The sequence below is a fragment of the Danio rerio genome, chromosome 21, assembly GCF_049306965.1.
Source record: "Danio rerio strain Tuebingen ecotype United States chromosome 21, GRCz12tu, whole genome shotgun sequence".
Classification (NCBI taxonomy): Eukaryota; Metazoa; Chordata; class Actinopteri; order Cypriniformes; family Danionidae; genus Danio; species Danio rerio.
In genome coordinates, this window is record NC_133196.1 from 39967087 (window position 1) to 39985703 (window position 18617).

Consider the following 18617-nt stretch of genomic DNA (forward strand, 5'->3'; position numbering starts at 1 on the left):
AGGGAAAAACCCAGCGTAATTTTAAACTACAGCTGATCAAATCATTATAAATCTGGTAAGTGACTTTCTAAGTTGATCTCTCTCTTTTGTATGTTGTAGTGCTGTATTTATACAATTGTAATTGTAGTGTGTTGAGGGTGAGATGGGATTCACAAATTTGGAATGTATTTATTTTGTGTTGGCCACTCTTTGTGTAATCCTGAGTTACTTTTTCGTTGGCCTTCTATTTCATCAATCTTTTTTGCTACGGCAGACTAATTCAGTAAACAGAAAGAAGAAATACCTATGTGTTTAGCATATTTCCTTATCACAGACATAACAAAAATCTACTAGTGTTTGTGTTGCTTTGCCTTTTTTTGGGTTAATTATTGTGATCTCCCAATTGCAACAGAGAAATACTGGAAAAAATCTGTAGACTGATGGAATTTTAAGCCGGTTAGCCTTATAATCTTAAAATGTCAACAAAAACACCTGTTTTGTCATCATTTTAGACATTACGCTAGAGAATCATTCAAATACTAGCTCTAAAGTAACATTGGTGAAGTAGCAACGTTAGCAAAATGTGCTGTGTGCATTTTAAGGACCTCAACCATCAACTAAACAAACGGTCAAAGAAATGATTTCTTTCCTAAAATACCTATGTTTACTTTCCAATCGTAACCTAAGCCATGCCTTTACTGAGCATAAATAGGCCAACTCTCAAATTTATTCAAACCATTTAATTATTTTACATCACTTAATCCTTTAAAAACCTTTAAAGGCTGTCCTTTTTCCTACTTTTGGGTTTCATAATCATACTTTTGTTTTACCTAAACTGGAACAATCCTTTAACTTAATTGTGTATTTCAGATGCTGTCATATTCTGCTAGCTCACCATGTGCAGAGAGAAACTGACACCCAGTAATACCAGAATGCTTACATAATTATGGGCCTAAAGGCATCATAGAGAATTCTGAATATAGTTCACTGGAACTTGATCTTCATTGGATCTTTTTTTTCTGTTTTGCATTTTACTTCTTTATGTATTTATTCAAATAGGCATTGTCAACTGTCATCTATAGAGGATGTAATTTATTTATTAATGTATTCAGATAATAACTGTAGTTAGATCACTGTCATTTTTAATACACGCTCACATTAACACAAATTAAAAATTGAACAAGCTGTTGGGTATTTTTTATGTGTTTTTATGATGTTGTTGATGTTATCCTTTACTCATTTTTGTCCTTTACCAACGCATAAGAAATGTTGTTTGTTTCACAAATTTTCATCCTTTACCAAATAAACATATTTTTTCGAGTTCTGTCCCCCTAACAGATTTTATTTTTTTATATTAAAACTCACATCAAAATATCCATTAAATTATCAAAACAAAACACAAATGTATTGAATAGTTCAATTTTAGTAGATTTTTCACAAGTCTTGTAACGAAACATGATCAGCAATGGACGGATAAGAATTAACATTCTTGAGAGCTTTATAATAATCATATGCTAATTTGCAAATGGTAAAATGCTAATTAATTAGCTATTATCAGCATACATAGTTGATCCTCCATCTCTGTTTGAAACCTGAAATTGAAGTTAAAGGGAGAGTTAAAAAAAATAATAATTAACATTCCGTCACAATTTCCTCATAGTCAAGTGGTTCGGTCACACTTTATTTTGATGGTCGGTTTGTTGAATTTGAGTAAAGGTTAGGTTTAGTGTAAGTTGACATGTACTTGCAACGTTTCTTATAGTCAGTTAAATGTCTGTTGAATGTCTGTATCAACAGATATTAAGCAGACAGTGTATTAATACTCAAATTGACCATCAAAATAAAGTGTGACCGGTTGATCTAAACTTTTTTAAATGTCTTTCTGCTGTTAAACACAAAATGAGATATCCTGAATGGAAAACAGCAGCCCTTGACATCTATAGTAGGAACAAAGAACACTATGGAAGTCAATGGCTGCTGCTTTTCAACATTCTTCAATTCTTCTATCCTTCTTTGTAGTCAATAAATGAAATAAAAGAGTAAATTATGACAAAAGGTTGATGCAGATGACACAAACCTAAGCTGAACTACCGTGATCTCTGATCCCTCAGCTGGAATTGAATCAAAAACCTTCATTTATATATAAGTAATTTCACCAGATGGGCTCAGGACTACTTTGGCAAACCTACAACCTATTGTCAAGTACAATACGTAGTTACACCCACAAATGCCAGTTAAAAATCTACTGTGTCAAAAGGAAGCCCTATGTTAACAGTGTCCAGAAGTGTTGTTAACTACTGAATCAGTATTTAAGGTATTTTTTGGTAGAAATGAAAGCCATGTGCTCCAGACCAAAAAAGAAAAGGACCATCCAGACTATTACCAGCAACTTCCGGTGTGTGGTACATTCCCTTTCCGTAAAGAATCTGTCATTGTAAATTTGTTTTGGGACTGGTAAAAGTCTTTTGCGTCTTGTTAATTTTTTTTCTAAAACGTAATTTTTTTTGGCCTCTTGGTAAAATTGTTTTTCCTATGTAATTGTGTCTTATGATAGGTAAAAATGTTTACAAAAATGTAAATTGGTCTTGAGCTCCGTAAAAGTGTTTCTTAATTTGTAATGCTGTTTTGCACTTCCCAGCCACCAAAATATAGAGATCTGCTGACACCACGATAACTGTCAAGTTCCTTTCACACAACTGTTCACTTCACTGCCACACACAACATTGACCTTGCAACACTTAAATAGGTTCCCTCTTCAACAATACAGATGTCAATAGTTCCTATTGTCACATTCTTTTTCAAGAATGTTCACTTGAAAAAACATAACCCACTAGCATGTAATTTTTGCTGTAATTTAAACAGACTTAAATGACAATACCCAATGCTTATTGAATTTCAAATGGCCCTGTCTTCTTCCTCCTTTTCTTCCCTTTTTTCATGCAACATAGTCCTTTAGGTATTAATTTGTTGATATGTCCTGCTTTGTGATGACAGGTGATGCAACAAATTTGTCTGCTCTTTGCATCTGGTTTTCTGCATAGATGGTAAGCGTTGAAAGACTGCCAGCTACATTGATGTGTTTGGCATCATTAGAATGAACGGTCTCTGTTTTGTTCGTAAGTATCATCTCACAGGCCTTCTTGAGGTGTCTTCTGATTCGACTAATTACATCACCAGAGTCTAACTGGACTTTATAGGTTCTCGGGTCAACGTTCTCCAGCGCTGTGCCTTTTTTCAACATCGCATAGAGCTCAAATGGTTGGACTCTCACAATGTCCCATTGCTTCAGTGTGCTCAGGTCCTTAGCTGACCTGTCACAGTAGTTTTGTTGATGATACATATTGGCTTATATTTCCCTTAAGACATTTTGAACTTTTGGGTGCAGAAGACAGATTTTTTTGGGTGGTAATGTCTTCCCGTTCATGTGCTAAATACCCAGCAGGTAAAGGACATCGACATGACATCAGATTGATGTTGTACTTTAACAACATGGGGATGTTACATTTTGTTTGGAAATGTAAATCAAGTGGACGTCAGAACGTCGAGCCAACATCAATGTCCAACATTCAACCTAAATTCAAACAAATATTAAGGTCTGATGCTGCGTTCACACCAGACGCGGAACGCGCATCAAGCGCGAGTGATATACATGTTAAGTCAATGCGAACGCGCGAATAGATATCCTGCGGCGCAATACGCGTGAATGGCGCGGAGCGAATGACGAGAATTGCACGAATGGCGCGGTGCGAATAGCACGATACGCGTGAGGCGAATTGAGCGTCTTGCGCGTTTGACACGCTTAACGAGCGTTTTGCGCGAATCTCTCGAGTTCGAAAATCTGAACTTCAGCGGACATTCGCGTCGCGTTAACCAATCAGAAGCTTGCTCTTGTGGGGGCGTAATTAAGACGTAGAACCTGTTGATGGTGTCCCAGGGGAAATCCTCCAGGCGACACCGACAAAAAGTCTTCAAACTGGGCTTGGCTCAGTCAGGGGCATCGCTGAAAGTCTCCGTCATCCAGGTTCAGTTTCTGAAGGAATTTATGAGCTCACAGAGCTGGATGCACCTCTGAAAGGATGTAGTGGACACAGACAGGACCCTAAACGTAACGACGCTGTGTCACACCTGTTGCAGTGCCCTAGTTTGGACACTTGAGGGCACTAGTTTGTTTTGTAGTTTCACTTCATTTCCCATAATCCTTTGTATTACTGATTGTGTTATGTTACAGCTGTTTTGTGTTTGTTAATTTAGTCCTGTCTTTATAAACCCTCTTGTCCTCTGTTTTAGTTGCCTTAGGATTTTGTTAGCGCCTCACGTTTGGTATGCTTGTCTGGTCATCTAGTTTCTTGTATTTTGATAATTCTTGGATTCCTGTTTTGTGTTTGTTTTCGTTAGCACTCTTTAGCACACCTACCCTGTTTTTTTGTATTTACTCGTTTTTGGATTTTTGCCTGTTCTCTTGTTTGGACTAGATTTGCATCCTGCTTTAGTTCTGTTCAAGTTTGGAAACCTTTGTCTTTTGGAAACCTTAGTCTTTGTTATAATAAATTGCTGCACTTGGATTTTTTGCACTTTTGTGATCATTCCCCATTTCGTGACATAATCCTAAGGCCACTTTAAATCCAGCAGCAAAATACATTTTTTTTTTTTTTACATTTTTTTGGGGAGGATGAGTTTCAAGATTCTTTCCCCTGCAAACGAGAAGGAGCGATTACTTCGTCTCCAGGCATTGATGGCAGAACGCCAACAGGATTTGGAGGTAGGAGCCTTTGCCCAGTCATTTTGGACCTTGTCAGTGGGACTGAGACTGTCTGACTATGAACTTATCAACATTTTTAATCAATGTCTGGATCATCCTTTATCTAGGAAAGGGATGGAAGGTCTGATGATTGCTCAATTTTGGGATTTTGTTATACACCTTAAGAGTAATAGTTTTGAGCTTGATTCTTTTTCAAAAATTGAAGTCACCCCCAGATCTCCACTTCAAACAACAATCATCCCAGAGTGTGTCACTGAGGCTGTTGAATGTTTTGACACTCTCTCTAATATTCTGGCCAGTGTCAAGTCTCTGCCTAAATCAATTGATCCTTTAGGATTTCAGCCTACAGTGATCACTAGTCCAGAGAATTTGATTGAGTTAAATGTTTCTCCAGGACCCCTTTCGATGATGGCTGATGACATAGAGGCTTTCCTCAAGAGATCTGCTAGTCATGAACCTTTCAGTAAGATAGCCATTACTCCAGATTTTTTGCCCAGGATTGTCACAACCTTCCAGCCTTTGCCCGAGGGGATCAGCAGTTCAGACCTTTTGTCCAGTATTCCTGCTCATTTAAGTATTCAGCCTGAAATGACTGCCAGTTTAGTCTCTGCTCCAGAAATCATTTTTGAGTCCTCATCCTCCATTGCTTTTGAACTGTTCTCCATTTTTTCTGATTCTGTTTCTAGACTCATTGAACCTTATTTTTCTAATATTATTCAGTCTTCATTTTTAAGTTTCTTTGAGCCTTCGTCCTCAAGAGCTGGTGAGCCCTCAGCATCAAGCGCCGGTGAGCCCTCAGCATCAAGCGCCGGTGAGCCCTCAGCATCAAGCGCCGGTGAGCCCTCAGCATCAAGCGCCGGTGAGCCCTCAGCATCAAGCGGCAGTGAGCCCTCAGCATCAAGCGCCGGTGAGCCCTCAGCATCAAGCGCCGGTGAGCCTTCGTCCTCAAGCGCCGGTGAGCCTTCGTCCTCAAGCGCCGGTGAGCCCTCGCCCTCAAGCGCCGGTCAGCCCTCGCCCTCAAGCGCCGGTGAGCCCTCGCCCTCAAGCGCCGGTGAGCCCTCGCCCTCAAGCGCCGGTGAGCCCTCGCCCTCAAGCGCCGGTGAGCCTTCGTCCTCAAGCGCCGGTGAGCCTTCGTCCTCAAGCGCCGGTGAGCCTTCGTCCTCAAGCGCCGGTGAGCCTTCGCCCTCAAGCGCCGGTGAGCCCTCGCCCTCAAGCGCCGGTGAGCCCTCGCCCTCAAGCGCCGGTGAGCCCTCGCCCCCAAGCGCCGGTGAGCCCTCGCCCTCAAGCGCCGGTGAGCCCTCGCCCCTCAAGCGCCGGTGAGCCCTCGCCCTCAAGCGCCGGTGAGCCCTCGCCCATTTCACAACCCAGATCTAGGGGTAAGCCTCTTCCTAAGCTGAGAAGGCCCTTGCCACCAAAACAAACTTTTGTTCCAAACAGACCAAAGTTTAATTCATCACTGTCTGGGTGGCCTTATACCTTAGGCTGGCCACCAATTCCCGCATTTGTACCACTATGGTGGCCTTTAGTTTGGGCATCACATCTTCAAAGCTCACTTGCTCACTTCTTTCATGGACTTCACCTTGGCTTGTATGGTTCCACCTTGTTTCCATGCATGTTATAGTTTATGTATGTTTGACCCACCATCCCTCCCCCTGGTCAACCTCCATTCCACCTCCCTCCTAGTTAAGAGATCAAGTGGGAGTGTCTGGAATCCACTCCCTTTGAGCGGGGGTAATGTCACACCTGTTGCAGTACCCTAGTTTGGACACTTGAGGGCACTAGTTTGTTTTGTAGTTTCACTTCATTTCCCATAATCCTTTGTATTACTGATTGTGTTATGTTACAGCTGTTTTGTGTTTGTTAATTTAGTCCTGTCTTTATAAACCCTCTTGTCCTCTGTTTTAGTTGCCTTAGGATTTTGTTAGCGCCTCACGTTTGGTATGCTTGTCTGGTCATCTAGTTTCTTGTATTTTGATAATTCTTGGATTCCTGTTTTGTGTTTGTTTTCGTTAGCACTCTTTAGCACACCTACCCTGTTTTTTGTATTTACTCGTTTTTGGATTTTTGCCTGTTCTCTTGTTTGGACTAGATTTGCATCCTGCTTTAGTTCTGTTCAAGTTTGGAAACCTTTGTCTTTTGGAAACCTTAGTCTTTGTTATAATAAATTGCTGCACTTGGATTTTTTGCACTTTTGTGATCATTCCTCATTCCGCGTCTGATATGAAGTGAATTTGACACACGAATGAAGCGTATTTCAAGCCCGAATGAAGCGGGGTTTGACACGCGAATGAAGTGAGTAAACTCAAATGTTCACGCCACGCGATTTATCCACGCGTTCCGCGTCTGGTATGAACACAGCATGATAATGTTGAAGCACGATGTTGTGTGGATGTTACCACTATGACTGTCACATCCCTGACTTGTTACTGCTGCTCCAATCACCATTCTCCCTCACCATCAAGTTCCAATCATCGCTCTCCTTTACCAGCCACCTATCATCACACCAGAGCACTCTCACCTGAATACTAATTACACTCACCTGCACCAGCAATCACAGTCCCCTATAAAGCCTCCCAATTTCCAGTTGTACAACGGCTGGAAACGAAGTCAAATGGTTCACCTCACCTTCTCCCTGGCTTGCCTTCTACAGTGGGTGTTTCCCTTCTCCTATGGATGTTTTCCTTACCATGTAGATGCACAAGCTGTGATTAAGGGAAGTGACTTTATACTCAGATGGTTGAATAAAGATCCTTGTTTACATTGTGAACAACATAGTAGTCTGCTCTCTATCCAAGAATATCACTTACCTGCTTCTCCTGTTGAACAATCCACTGTGTTTGAAAATTGATGGAATAAAATAATCATCCTTGTCTTCATTGTGGGACTGTGACATTGACATCTATCAGATGTTGGATTTTGGTTGACAAATAAATGCCAGTACTTGATGACAATATGATGATGGTTTTAGGTGTTGGCTCAACGTTAGATTTTGGTCACTTGTCGTTGGTATAGTGGTAGCAGAAGTAGTAAAGGTGTTGTTGTTGCAGTAGTAGTAGTAGTCGTTGTTGGTGTAGTAGTAGTAGTCATTGTAGTAGTATCGATTGTAATTGTGATTATTGAAGTATTAGTTCCTGTAGTAGTTGATGAAGTTGGTATAGTGGTAGCAGAAGTAATAAAGGTGTCATTGTAGCAGTAGTAGGTGTTGTAGTAGTAGTCATTGTAGTAGTAGCAGTGATTGCGGTTGTAGTAGTAGTAGACGTTATATTAGTTGTAGCAGACGCTGTAGTAGTATCAGTATTGGTAGTCATTGTTGTGGTAGTATCAGCAGTAGTAGACATTATAGTAGTACTAGTCGTGGCTGTGACTGTAGTAGCAGCAGTAGTAGTTGTAATATAAGTAACTTTCTGTAGTAGTAGTTGGTGTAGTACTTGTGATTTATTATTATTGTCAGTTATTACTACTGTTGTCCTTTCTTTTTACTGTCATTATTACTATCATACATTACTAAGCATTGTTGTTACTCCCTAACTCTGACTGGTTTCTTTCTGTTTTACTTATATCTACGATACTTGCTTCATTTATTGGCTGATATTGTTCCTAATGTATGTAATCTGACCTTTCCACCAAGTTACCTTTACATGGACACACACACACACACAGACACACACCTAACAGTACCTGACTATATTGGTTTTGTTTTTTGTTGTTGTTTTGTTATTGTTTTTTGTTGATGTTTTTTTTTTTATTTGTATGATTCCAATTTATGTACCTTTTTGCACATTCTAATTAAAAAAAAAATTTTTTTTCACTTTCCAACACAACCTAAAATCAACCAAATATCAACGTCTTTTGATGCCGTCATTGGATGTCAAAATAACATTGTCTTTAGACGCTGGCTAGAATTATTATTGAATTATGGTTACCTGATGTCAGGGCATCAATCTAACCTAATATTAATTTCTTATGATATTGTGTGCCTGCTGGGTGGTCTCTGAGCCGGACTGGTTAATAATCTCTGTGGTCCAGGATAGCTAAATATGGGTCCTGCCTTGATGTTTGTGCTTTCAGCATAAGTCTCTTGTCCATTTTAACAGCCGCTTCTGCCTTACTATTACTTTAAGGTTATCCAGGGGGTGAAGTCTTGTAAATTCCCAATGGTGACTAAAATTCTAAAATGCTTGAGATGAGAACTGCTGGCCATTATCTGAAAATACAGTGTCTGGAATGCCTTTACAGATAAAATGTGCTTTCAGCTTTTTGAATACTGTAGTTGATTTAGTGTCCTGCAAATAGTTTATTTGCCAGAAATTGGAGTAATAATCTACTATTTTTAAATCTTTTTGTCAAAACTAAACAATTCTATGCCAACCTTGACTGAGGGTCTGTTTGGTGGAATTAGTGTCTTCAACTGCTGGTTACAATCGACTGAATGACATGGGTCACATCTTTGCACAAATTTGTCCTTCTACTCTGATGTGAGAAGAGTGTATACATTGTTATCTAAGCACAGTTTAGCAGCAACAACAGCTCATTCAACTTTCATCCTGTTAACTCCTGTTTTGTCATCTTTTGTTACGGAACGAATGTTTGAGAGTCTGTCATCTGAAATTGGTAAGTGCTGTGTCATGTTGATTGTTTCTATCTCAGCAACACTCTCAGGCAAGTATGCTCTTCCTAAAGTGTCGGCAAGCAGCATGTCATGACCTGAAACATACACAACACCAACATCATATTTTTGTCTCAGCACCATTCTTCTGAGTCTTTTTAAAGCACTCAGCAGCGGCTTATGAAGGATGTTTTCTAGTGGTTTATGATTATTTTGTACTGTCACTTTCCGCCCATAAGTGTAATGATAGAATTTTTCCATGCTGAAAAGTGCGTAAGCACATTCTGTGTGTTACTGGCATATGCTATTGGCCTACCTTTCTGCACGAGTGCAACACCAACACCTGTGTCTGAGGCGTCGTATTGGACAGTCCTGTTGCTTTGCAATGGTTTTCTTTATTTTGCTGAATGCCTCTTCCTGTTGTAATTCCATTCACTCTTTGTGCATCAGATGTCTCTAAACTTCACAATGATCTGAAAAATGTGCACAAAACATTAAGAGATAACTAACCATTCCCAATAGTCTTTAAAAACACCTTTCACATCCATTGGTCTAGGCATATGTGTTATTGCTCTAACTTTTTCTTTGTCGATTTTTAGTTTATCCACTGTCAACAGGTGTCCTAAGTAGGAAACCTTTCTTGATCACAGTTTAAACTTGTCTGCATTTAATTTGATACTTTTCTTTCTACATTGAGTCAAGGATGCTTTGAATTTTTCATTGTGGTCTCTTTTTGCTGTTTCTAGTCTCTCCTTGTCCTGTAATAAGCACATCATGAGCTATAATATATATATATATATATATATATATATATATATATATATATAGTAGCCTCTCTGACTATCAGTTTGCGCAGAAAGATTTCAGTTTTCAGATTCAGCTGGACTTATGCCCATAAGCATCTAGAGCAACCTATTTTCATTCATTATTTTTCTTGTCGTCTTAGTCCCTTTATTAATCAGGGGTCGCCACAGCAGAATGAACCGCCAACTTATCCAGCAAGTTTTTACGCAGCGGATGCCCTTCCAGCTGCAACCCATCTCTGGGAAACATACACACACACTCATACACTACGGACAATTTAGCATACCCAATTCACCTGTACTACAAGTCTTCTGACTGTGGGGGAAACCGGAGCACCTGGGGGAAACCCACGTGAATGCAGGGAGAACATGGAAACTCCACACAGAAACACCAACTGACCTAGCCGAGGATTGAACCAGCGACCTTCTTGCTGTGAGGCAAACGTGCTACCCACTGCGTCGCCAGAGCCACCTATACTTTCCAAATATTCGCGCGTCAAATCAGCTTTATTCGCATGTCAAATTCACTTCAGAACAGACGCGGACTCGCATGATGGGCAGGGCTTCCATCTGCCCTTGCTTCATAGCTAAATGGCTAACATAGATTTTCTATAGAAAATAACAGTGCTTATGTGCTTTATGAAGGCTGTAAAACAGCGTCGATATGTTTAGGGTCGTGTCTGAGTCCACTACATCCTTTCAGAGGTGCATGCAGCTCTGTGAGCTCATAAACTCCTCCAGAAACTTAACTTGGCTGATGGAGGTTTTCAGCGGTGCTTTCTGACTGAGCCCAGCCCAGTTTGATGAACCTCTTGTCGGTGTCCGCTGGAGGATTTCCCTTGGGACACCCACAACAGGCGATACGTCACAATCACACCCCCACAAGAGCAAGCTCCTTATTGGTTAACGCGGCACGAATGTCCGCTGAAGTTCAGATTTTCGGACTCGAGCAAGTCGCTTCAAACGCGCAAAACACTCAATTTGCGACGCGCCACTCACACCGCACCATTCATGCAATTTGCGTCATTCACACGTATCGCACCACAGGATGTCTATTCGCGCGATTGCATTGACTTAACATGTAAATCACTCGCGCTTGACGCGCATTCCGTGTCTGGTGTGAACACAGCATGAAGATTTTGTAATTCTTCTTTCAAGGGTTTCATCATGACCACCAGAACTGTTCTTTTGGGGAGCTGTACTGGTTTTACTGTCTCAATTTTGTATGCTCTCTCCAGAAAGCCGACACTTGTGAATACGTCAGCATATTCTTTTCATAAATGCTGTATTGATCACGGTCTGGTTGAAGGCTGTTCTGTGGTCACTATGCTGTCTATTGCTAGAATGTTCTCATATTGTACTTTCATCAAATTCATGGCTTCACTTGCTAGTGTGAATAATGACACAGTACAATTAATATCCACCACCTAAAAATCCAGCCTGTAAAGTTTATGGTTATTTGGATTTCTTACTTTTGCCTTGCTTTGCATTGGTTGTACATTATTAACACCGTCTTGGTGCCTTTGAGTTTTGTGTCTGGATGCAATAAGTTTATAGGAATAACATTGGAGCTTGCCCCAGTCATTCTGAAGTTTTACTATATACTTTCCAATTAGAGTGTAAAAGTCCATCTATTAGCCCAGTGACAAAACTAGCAGCATGGTTGAAGGTTGCATGAAAGCCTTTTCTAGTGCTTCTGAAAAGAATTCTGTTACATATTAGAATTTATTTATATTTGTTTTTCAGCTTCTAATTTAATCTCACTTAATTTTAAGTGATCACATTCATTATTTATGACTCAATTTAGAGTTTTGATCCATATCTGATCCCATACTCTTCAGTTGTTTGTTTATAAGAGACCAAACGCCGCACGGAGTTGTCATGCCCCGGTTATTTGCATACATTCTCACAGACATTATCTCGACACTGTAAGGATCCAAAATATCAGACCCTGAGAACTGTTATGGAATTTCATGAGACAAGATGCAATGTTCCAATGCATTTTCTAATCTGAGAAGTGATGAAGAAACCAACTGTTCCACTGTTCTATTCAAATCACTGTTGACAACACAGGGTGGAGAAACAGAGCTACTCTACAGCAGGGAGTAATGCGAAGAAGTCACCCTTCTCCTTCCACCTAAACCCCCCTTCTTGACCCTTTTGTTACCTTCTGATTAGAGCACATTTCACATAAAATGTTCAAGGTTTTAACATGGTGTATCTTGCAGCACTATATTCATGTTTGGTATCATTTTAAATGTGTCAGTGTGATTGGTAAAGTTGTCTTAATTTTACAGTAATATTTTACTGGTATATGTTGATTTGGTTTTTGACTTCTATAAGATCTTGATAAGATGCTCTCCCTCCTCAGAGATGGTTAAGTCCTCAAATTCACCAGGCCAGGGTTTCTGTGAAACCTCTATTGTCTTGAATTTATGGCTGTTTGTTTTGACTTGAGTATATAAGGTAAGATGTGCTTAAAGACGGGGGGAGATCTTGTAAAAAGACACTCTATTGCAGCATCTCTGAGACTTATGCTGCAATGTACTTCTCTGGTCAGGTATGCATCTACAATTCTTTGATTTATCTTTGATTAATGGATGTTATATTGTTAGTCTCATCTCTGAATTGGTTTCCTGATAATTTATTATGTAATTGGCAGAATACAATTTTACCTGACAAATAAAATGTTAAGTTTTGATTAATTCTGGAGTTTTGCGAATTCATTGTATCCAGTAGATTAGAGGAGTCTTCATTACCTTTATTGTATGGCATAATTGAATTGATTAATAGGCACATTTGATTATACGTAGCCATAGAGGCCTATAACATGTAGACTTTTTAATTATTTAACCACTGGAAGTAGCAAGTTGTATGGGCTTGGCTAAGGATCTGTTTTTTTAAGACTAGGTAAGCGTTAATGCGACCAGCTTTTTCAAATATAGTTAATCCTGCATCCTCTGACTATTTTCAGTGTCGACATATTGTCCGTGAGAAGATGTGCAAACCCGGGGCGTGGAACTCTGAGCGATGTTGGTCCCTAATGAACGTACAATTAGAATATCGGACCTCAGAAAATATCAAAACTCTAAATTACATCATAAATGACGAATGTGATCTGTTCTTACAATTAGAAATACAATCTAAATTTTAGGATCATTGAAATTGGAGTCAGATTGAATTTGGAGCTAAAAAAGTAATATAAATAAATTCTAATAAATAATAAAATTCTTTTCAGAAGCACTAGACAAGGCTTACATGCAATAAACCTTCGACCATACTGTTAGTTTCGTCATTGGGCTAATAGATGGACTCCTACAACACTCTGAAGTTAGTCAGAGGATGTACGGTTAACTAATACTCAAATAGTCTGGTTGCCTACTGCTCACTCATCCTTAAAGAGTTGTTAATTTAGCCATTTCCATAAAACTTGCTAATATCAGTGATTAGATGATTAAGAATTTATGCTGTTGTGTGAAAATGGCTCCATACAGTCAAATGCATCTCGAGAATCAGGCTAATCATGTCATGTCATAATGACTAAACTTAATCTACTGGATATAAAAGAATTCAGGAGAATTTAGAATTAATCAAAACTTAACACTTTTTTTCTAGGTGAAAGTGTATCATTCCAATTATAGAATCAAGAAATAAAAGCCAATTCAGAAATGTACGTCAATTACTCAAAGATAAATCCAAGAGTTGTACAAAATGTACAAAGTACGTTGCAGCATATAAGGGCCTACTAACACTATGCTATCCGAACGGTGCCTAGGCCCGTTTCCCGGATCGTTTGAGAAGTGTGAGTGCACTGAATTGGGCTCAGGCACGGTTTACTTGGCCGGCTCTTGCCCGGTTGGAAGAGGTGGGCCTGAGCACGGTTCACTTGGGCTTTGGCGTGGTACGTTTGTAGTGTGAGTGCAAAACGAAACTGCCCGAAACAAAAGACCCGAAACTGAAAGCGAGACGTGACTTTAAAGGACTGTTTCATATGGATTTTATTAATCTGGCTACAAGATCCCAATGACCCATCTTGCACCTTTTCCTTATATACTCAACTCAGAACAAACAGCCATAAAAACAGGACAACAAAAGTGTCACCAAAACCCTTGCCAGGTAATGAGTTCGAGGTGTGGACCACCTACTAAGGTGGAGCATCTGGCAAAGATTTTATCAAAGACAAAAAACAAATCAGCATATACAAGTGAAATATTACATTGAGATTAAGACCATTTTACCAATCACTTAGAGACATTTAAAATGATACCAAACATGAATGTAAGGCTACAGGATACACCATTTTAAAACTTGGAAAATTTGTGTGGAAACGTGAGTGATCTGCTCTGATGGAGAAGGTCAAGTAAAGGTCAGGAAGGGGAGGCTCAGGGTGAAAGGAGAGGAGTGAGCTTTCTCGCATTCCCACCTTGTGAGGTGTAGCTCTGTGTTTCCAGCCCGTGCTTGTATTGTCAAAGACATCTTACAGGAAGGGGGGCTCAGGATGAACAGTTGAACAGCTGGTTCCCTGATCTTCTTTTCAGATCAAAAGTTTGTTTTAACGCCTGACAATTTTTTTGGTCTCATCTCGTAGAATTTTCACAAAAGTTCTCAGGGTTTGATATTATGGAGAGACTTAGGGTGTACTCACACTATGTACAGTTGTCTTGAACCGGGCCAAAGCACGCTTGTCCCTTCTCCTGTCTCCCCCGATGGCCCGCACTCACATTACATTCGGGCCTGGGTATGCTTACGTCATCGATGATGCGCTGATCAGAAGTGCTCTCGCTCAGCACAGTGGAAATTTCTCTACTTATATAGCTTTAGTTGCTTGCAGTGACATGCAGTCAAATATTTCACCAAACAGATCCGCCACTTTTGATGCTTTGAAACAATCATTAAGTCCTTGTGCTGCAGGAATCAGGAGCTTTGCTGAAGGTGCAGCTGTTGTGCAGTGAGGGGTTTGCGTCTTTAATAAACTACGACAGTTTTTTGTTCATTGAACAGTAAGAATGATTAATAAATCCATAAAAACAGTCACGTCTTGCTTTCAGTTTCGAACTTTGGCGCGTTTTGCACACACACAAGCGAACCACTCTCAGGCACACCTCTTCCTACCAGGCCAGGGCTGGCCAAGTGAACCATGCCTAAGCCCAATTCAGATCATTCACACTTCTCAAACGATCCGGGAAACGAGTCTGGGCACGGTTCAGATAGCACAGTGTGAGTACGCCCTTAGCCATCCTTACAAGACTTTTTCTTTACTGCTCTCAATTTTGTTTACAGTCTTAGGACCCACTGGATTAACAGTGAGAATATCCTCATACTCATGACTGACTAGTTCATTGACATTGTGCACAGATCTTTTTCTCTATTGTTGAGTGCTACATATGGCTTCAAAGTGTTTTCTTTCCCACATTTTTTACATTTCTTTCCAAAAGCTGGACACTTTTGTTCAGTTTATGTTTTTCCCACAAAATTAGCATCTAATTATGTTACCAGTTTGATGTTGCTCTTTTCTGTGATGGCTTTGCTGTTTTCCCATGATAACTCTGCTGCTCTACAAATCCACAAGCATGCTTTTAATGTCAGATCTCTCTCACGGAGCAATCTCTCAGCCCTGCATCGTTCAATACCACAAACAATTCTATCACGTATTAATGAGTTCTTTATGTCACCGAAACTGAAAGTTCTCACAAGCAATTATAGATCTGTGACATAATTATCAATTGACTGATTAAGTTTTCATTAAAAGCCATGAAACCCCCTTGTTTCAGCAGGGTGTTTTCACACCTCAACTTTGGAAAAAGTCAGAAAAGTGGGTGTGTTCAGCTCTGTTTAGGGGGGAGTGTCGGAGGAACTAAAGTGGGATGGTGTGGGAGTGTCTATTTGGGCATGCGCAAGTTTCAGAGTCAAAACACACACACACACACACACACACACAAACACACACACACGGAAGAAAGTGATGGTGTTTACATGGACATCTGTAGTCGAATTATTTGCCAAATTATTAAATGGTGGACTTCAACTACAGTTTGGCTCTTTTAATTAGGGAATTCATTCATGCCCCTCGCGACAAACGAGATACTTGATTCGAGGAACTGCTCTAACCATGTATTTTTCATGCAATGTTTGATACCGCACGACGAATGAGAGAAAAAAAACCCTCAGCATTTCCCGGAAACTTAGATGCACACAGCAGGTAGTGTCAGAAAGCCGCATATGTTATTCCGGTCACAAAATGCGGCGAAAATCCTACATGAGGTTAAAGTTTGGTTGTGGTGCAAACACGTTTACACTCGGTGCAATAGTTAACTCAAAGCCCAAGTGAACCACACTCTGGCACACCTCTTTCAACCAAGCCAGGGCCAGCCAACTGAACTGTGCCTGAGCCCGATTCAGAGCACTCAAACTTCTTAAACGAATAGGGAAACGCGCCTGGGCATGGTTCGGATAGCATTGTGAGTGCGCCCTAAATGCAATGTGAACAGCCCCGTAAAAACAACAATGGAGGATAAATATAGCATATCCTGTTATTTCTTCTAAGCATGAGGCTGTCTTTCACAAGTAGAGACGAGTTTTTTTTGAGCATTTTAAAAAGGTAGCTTTCCATTTTGTCATTCCCCTGGCTTGTTACAGAATTGCAAGGGACTTTTTTTTTTTTACACAAAGTACACAAAATGGAATCACAATGGGAAACAACAACAAAGACATGAAAAAAACGAAACAACAATAATACAGTCAGATGCTGGCAGCTGTGTGTGTTTGTGTGTGCGCGCATGTAAAGGTAACTAGTTGGAAGGTCAAAGTACATACAAAAGGAAAAAAATATATATACATACCGTGCCCAGGCCCGTTTCCTGGATCGTTTGAGAAGTGTGAGTGCGCTGAATCGGGCTTAAACACGGTTCACTTGGCCGGCCCTGGCCCGGTTGGAAGAGGTGGGCTTGAGCGCGGTTTACTTGGGCTTTGGCGCGGTACACTTGTGTGTGAGTGCAAAACATGCCAAAGCCAGAAACTGAGGCGAGACGTGACTTTTATGGGACTGTTTCATATGGATTTATTAATCATTCTTACTCTTCAGTGAACGCAAACTGCCGTAGTTTATTAAAGATGCAAACCTCTCACTGCGCGACAGCTGCGCATCTTCAGCAGACCTCCTCATTCCTGCAGCACGAGGGCTTTATGATTATGAGCGCCAAAAGTGGCGGATCTGTTCGGCGAAATATCTGACTGCATGTCACCGCATCCCTAAGGACTGTTTGGCGAAATATTTGACTGCATGTCACTGCATATCAAACGACTGACACGATAAAACTACAGAAATCTCCACTGTGCGGCTGAGTGAGAGCGCTTCTCACTGAACAGCGCAGCAGCGATGACGTAAGCGTGCCGATTGTGTGTGAGTGCGGGACGTCGGGGGAGACGGGAGGGGGGGCAAGCGTGCTTTGGCCCAGTTCGAGGCAACTGTACCTAGTATGAGTACGGCCTAACAATCAACAACTGACAACAAGAATATTATTAATAATTACAAGTACTACATCAACTACTACTAATACTGAAGAAAATTACTAATGTTACAACTGCTGCTACTACAGCCACAACGATGACTACTACCACTACAATGTTTACTACTACTAATAGTATTACAACATCTACTACAACAACTATTAATACTACTACAACGTCTACTACAACTGATACTACAACAATGACTAATACTATTAATACTACTAAAATGTCTACTACAACTGATACTACTACTACAATATCAACCACTCATACTACTGATACTACTTATACTACAACAACGACTGCTACTACAACTACATTGACAACATCTACTACTTCTGATACTACTACACCAAGATGACTACTACTACTATAGCAATGACATCTACTACTACTGATACTACAACTACTACTTCAACAACCACAACTACTACTACAATCACCACTACTACTACAATGACTGCTACTATTACTACTACAGCAACAATGACAGCAACCTGAATAATGACAATGGTAGAAATACTTATAATAATGATAATGAGGAGATAACAGAAGGACAAGTCAGAATAGAAATAATAATAATGGTTATAAAATTAGAAGTAATAATTTTAATGATTATAGTGAGGAGGTGACATTTCTAATGGAACGAATCAGCATTCAGTACTGTACTATTGTGCTAGGTACCCTTACGAAAGCATCCCAAAAAAGTCCTATAGTGCAGTTTGCTATTTTGGTACTTCTGACAAAGAGATTTAAAATAAATGCATGCAATACTGTACTGTAGTAAACCATACCACTCAGTGCAAACAAGGCATTAGTGGGTATTAGCATAGACTTATTCAAAGTTCAATCTCATTGCCATGTCATCCGACTGTCATTTAAAGAATCACATTATTCTAGCTGCTGTGAGAAAAGGCTATAAATATGCGATATAGTCGACTAAAGTAAAGAGAGAGTTTTG

The 18617-nt window shown here is 40.1% G+C and overlaps 1 protein-coding gene across 1 annotated transcript in view; it reads right to left on the bottom strand.

Annotated features, from left to right (window-relative positions):
- Window positions 1–18617, bottom strand: part of wwc1 (WW and C2 domain containing 1) — a 449056-nt gene that overhangs the window by 171651 nt on the left and 258788 nt on the right. The window lies entirely within an intron of this gene.